Below are 5219 nucleotides of genomic sequence, written 5' to 3'. Positions count from 1 at the left end.
AAACTGGGCAGAAGTGGGTAGTTAGTGTGATGAATTGTGGTGATTTATGGAAGTGTGTGTGTGTGTGAGAGAGAGAGAGAGAGAGAGAGAGAGAGAGAGGCATGGTGGGAAGAAGTGATAAAGTGGCGGTGATAAAGTAGGCCTTCTCGTAGCTGTTACTAAGGAGATGAGTCATTAGCTCATATACTCTGCTACCAAGGTCTCTTCTCAGCTCTAGTAGTATTCTTGAGAAAAAAAATGTTCATGATATTTGTTATTTTGAGGGACACTGATTTGCCCTCTTCACTACCCACCACCTAGTGTTTGTGAGAAAATGAATAGGATAGTCTTGTAGTGAAATAAAACACCGTAACTGATAGCCTACAAAGGTGTACAAGGAAATGCCAACATCAGCAGCACCTGTTGGCCCTATCGTGACTTTTTTTTAGGGAGAATTACAACTAGCAAAATAATCTCTGAGTCAAAAGCCAAGGATATAAAAATAGGAAGGCTCCCCCCACCTGACACTGAAAGTGATAGTGAAGGTCAAGAGCAATCGAGCAATGCAATTACAGTCAAAGGAGTCATATGAGTGTAATAAAAGCAATAGTAGTTAGGTGTGGGTCGGCTGTGTTATTGGGTCGCTGCGATACTGGTACCTGGGAGAAATTATCCACACCCCCGGGTTCTCTGCAGCTGTATGATCGAGGTGGGTTTTCGTTCGCCCCATTAAGCTTAAACTATTGAACCATTAACATCTGCACAGCAACTGCCTGAGGTGTAATGGCCAAGGGTACATGTTACTGTAATGAAATATCCACTTTCATTTTGAATTTCTAGTCGACTGAGTTGCACAAATTACCGAGAGAGGTGTGTTCCCTTTCTTCAAACCTCTTGCACCGTCCATATGGTGCTCGTGACCTTTCTGTCCGATATATTATCACCTTTCCTAATATTCATTTTTGTTGCTTAAAACGTGTCCATACATAGCGGACAGACAGACAACCAGACAGAAAGTCACCGCGATTTATTACAGATAGATAGATAGATAAAATTTCAATAACTTAGATACGCTAGTTGAGAGAAACCCTATAACAGTCACAGGATTTACCCTTTAAAGGACAAGTAACCACTTTGTGACTGTATTCTGACCACCGCCAGCCAATTTTAATCAGCTAAGATAAAACATCCGTCTACTAAAATTTAAGTATATTTATAGATGTGCAGTAGATGCAGCATGAAAATTAACATCAGACGTTTTTGGTTCGCTGAGAGAAATGCCAGCAGTGAGAGGGTTAAGTAGAGTGTGGAACTATGAGAGGGGGAGCGATGAGTGATAGATGATGAACAGTGATAATGGGATGGGAGGGAGATGCTTAAGGGCCGGGAGGTGATAAATGAGTGAGGTGAATTGGCAGGCGGAGGAGAAGGCGTGATGGATGGCGCAGGGGTGGTGGCACAGAGGGGTAGAGAAGGGGACTGATTGATATTATAATGAGATGCTGAGGGGCGGATTCAGAGCAGTGACATGGGGGGGGGGGATAGACGTTAGAAATGTGAGAAGAATTTGCTGATAATACTGCTGATAGCGTGGGAGGAAAACAAGTGAGAAAAGAGAGAAAATTTATCGCCAACACTATTGAGAATTTCTGATAGGATGAAGAGGAACTGGGAAATATTATTCTGATGGTGGTATGCTCAGTGGCCAATTCTGAGCGAGGGAGGAAATGAATACGTATAAGACCTTGAGTTATGAAGTGAAGAGGTTAATGAAAGTCAGAAGAAATTATTTATAATAGTTAGACATTTTTTTTACTGCAGTGAAGGGGAATTAGTAAATATTATTCTCATTAGGGTATATTCATTGGAAGAGTCACAGCATCAGGGTGATATGAATAAATTTGTCTGTCTGAATATGCAAGGTTTAATATATGCTGAGTAAAATCATCAGGAGCTGCTTTAGAGAGAGAGAGAGAGAGAGAGAGAGAATAACGATATGCTGAGTGGCTGATTCAGAGAGGTGGGGGTTATGAATACACTTAAAGTTCCTCATAAAGCTTACCATATTCTTTTAGGTAGTGACACAAATAAAGCTTAATAAAATCATAATCTAATCGACATTGTTAAAGTGCTTGTTTCTTTGTCTTTCTTCTAGGACGGCCTCCTTAACCCCTTCAGTACGATGGCGTAGTCTCTCTCTCTCTCTCTCTCTCTCTCTCTCTCTCTCTCTCTCTCTCTCTTGTTGTCTCCGGCCACGTTAAAATAAAAGCCTATGAACCTGCATTTTTTTGGGGGGTGAGGGGGGATGTAAAAGATGTGTGAATTTTCATGTGGCTAATTTCACTGGGCATGCTGTTGATACTTCTCCCACTTCCATTTCCTAGTTTTTGGATCTTGCCTCACCCCCGTCTAAAGGCGGTAATGATGATGATGAGGAGGAGGAGGATTTGAGGTGATGATTATGATGATGATGATAGTTTGAAATGATGATAATGATTATGATGATTTGAAGATGATGATTATGAGTTAATATGATGATGATGATAATAATAATTTGAAATGATGATGATGATGATTTCAGATGATGATGTTGATGACGATGATAATGACAATGGTGATGATGATGGTAATGACTGTTGATGATGATGATTTGAGAGAGGTTGATGATGATGATGATGATGATGATTTGAGATGATGCTAATTTGAGAGAAGGGGAAGGAGGAAGGTGACGATGGTGAGGACGATTTTATGTATTTATCTAATATACACTAGCATTAGCCGTGTGTGTGTGTGTGTGTGTGTGTGTGTGTGTGTGTGTGTGTGTGTGTGTGTGTGTGTTTTGGGCAGCCAAAACTACATATTCATATCGCACCAAAATTGGCACAAAGATAAAAAAAAATTCGCTGTTGTGAAAAAACTTGGTCCCATCACGACTGAAAAACTTTTACTGTATTTAATGAGCTATCACATTTTGACCAAAAAACGCCGCTCCCGGCGCCCGGCATAGGATCTCCGTAGAATTTTCTGCCCGTAGGTACAACTAAAATAATTATACTATAGCAGCAGTTTTGTGTCTGTGGGTGTATTTCGGACTTGCATTCGGACAACTTTGGTTCCATTCCCGAAGCTGCAAATAACACGATCAACTGGTTAGCTGCAAAAAATCCAAGTAACAACGTTACACTAGAACAGCACACAAACGCGAAAGCCCTCCGCAGGAGCAAGTGCGGGGGTCCCGAAGGGCCCACAAGCACTTGTTTTTTTCTATAACAAGGAGCGGAAAAGTCCTTAACAATCGACGGGGAACAAACGTCCCGATATTTTCCAAACCTGTATTTTCCGAACCTGTACTTTCTGAACCTGTATATTCTGAACCTGTATTTTCTGAACCTGTACTTTCAGAACCTGTATTCTCCGAACCTGTATTTTCTGAACCTGTGTTTTCCGAACCTGTATTTTTCGAACCTGTATTTTTCGAACCTGTATTTCCTGAACCTGTATTTTCCGAACCTGTATTTTCCGAACCTGTATTTTCCGAACCTGTATTTTCCGAACCTGTATTTTCCGAACCTGTATTTTCTGAACCTGTATTTTCTGAACCTGTGGGCTACTGATGTGGACGATGCTCATTACAAGCGTCCTTTGTCGTTACACACGCTGGCCTGAACACAACAGTTTCGAACACAGGCTACCTAATGAGCTTCCGGTCGTTCAGTTCGAAATGTGTTTAGCAACGAAGTATATGTGTGTGTGTGTGTGTGTGTGTGTGTGTGTGTGTGTGTGTGTGTGTGTGTGTGTGTGTGTGTGTGTGTGTGTGTGTGTGTGTGTGTGTGTGTGTGTGTGTGTGTGTGTGTGCGTGCGTGCGTGTGCGCGCGCCAGCCGCGGTCATGTGCATAATGTTTTCCGCCTAGTTTTACCCGCCCTGTCGCGATTGTCGGTGAAGTGATATCGCATTTCCCCCGACGACAAAGGGTTAATATCGCGTCAGAGTCAAAGGTAATGTGATAGTGGTGAGCGAGCAGCGAGGCAGACCAGGCAGTCAGGCAGGCAGGCAGGCAGGCAGGTCAGGGAGACAGGCAGAAAGCAGGCAGGGAAACAGGCAAGCAGGCAGGGAGACAGGCAGAAGGTAGGCATGGAAACAGGCAAGCAGGCAGGAAGGCAGACAGGCAGGGCAAAAGTCAGAAAGGCAGGGAAATAGACAGGAAGACAGGCAGACAGGCAAGGAAACAGGCCGACAGATAGAGGGCAAAAGTCAGAAAGGCAGGGAAACAGACAGAAAGGCGGGCAGGTAGGCAGGCTGGCAGAGAAACAGGGAGGCAAGGAGGGAGGGAGGTTGGCAGGCAGACGGACAGAACAGACTGATAGGCAGGCAGATAGGCAGGAAGGCAGGAAGACAGACAGGGCAGAGCAGAGCAGAAAGACAGTTAGCCAGGCATGCAAGCAGACAGGTAAGTTGGCAGTCAGGCAGGCAGCGTCACAAACTCTAATCCCGTAAATCACCAACACAGTTACATCAGGTACAGCGCAGGGCCCCGGGGAACACCTTAATTTGACCCACCTTTGTCCACCGCACCTGACCACCAAACTTTTTTCGCCGTTTGCTGTGAAACTTCAGGTAATTGGATTCGGCTTCGGTACAGGAAGAATGAACTAATTATTTTCCGCCTTCGGGATAATTACGCCATACTTTCGGGCGGACCGGAATTGCCTTTGCCTTTGAGAGTTGTAATATTGCCAACACGCCGTCCATGCGCTGGTACTTGTGTGTAGAGTTGTGATTATTCTTATTTTAGCCTGTAGTGTTATAATGATTTCTTTCAGCGTGTAGAGTTCTGAACTTTTAACCTCCTCAGTATGATGACTTATAGTAGTAGTAGTAGACGTATTTTCCAGCTACTCTTGAACGATTTGCTTCATCACAGAGGTGGCCGCTTGTTATGAAGTTAGAAGGTGCAAAATCCCGCTTCAGTTCAGTGACCTCTGTAATTATACTCTTCGTCATGGAGGAGACGCCAGCCCTCCTGAATGTATATGGAGAGTGTATAAAAGAGCTATTGACTCTTCTTCTCATCATGTGTGTGTGTGTGTGTGTGTGTGTGTGTGTGTGTGTGTGTGTGTGTGTGTGTGTGTGTGTGTGTGAGAGAGAGAGAGAGAGAGAGAGAGAGAGAGAGTGGGGTATGCTTGATGGACAGAGAAAGTAAAATGGGTTTTGGTAACCAGAGTACGGAAGCGCCTGAAGT

The sequence above is a fragment of the Coenobita brevimanus genome, chromosome 111 (genome assembly GCF_032717465.1).
Source record: "Coenobita brevimanus isolate Jiangsu-jjx chromosome 111, ASM3271746v2, whole genome shotgun sequence".
Classification (NCBI taxonomy): domain Eukaryota; kingdom Metazoa; phylum Arthropoda; class Malacostraca; order Decapoda; family Coenobitidae; genus Coenobita; species Coenobita brevimanus.
Note: the sequence above shows the minus strand (reverse complement) of the source record.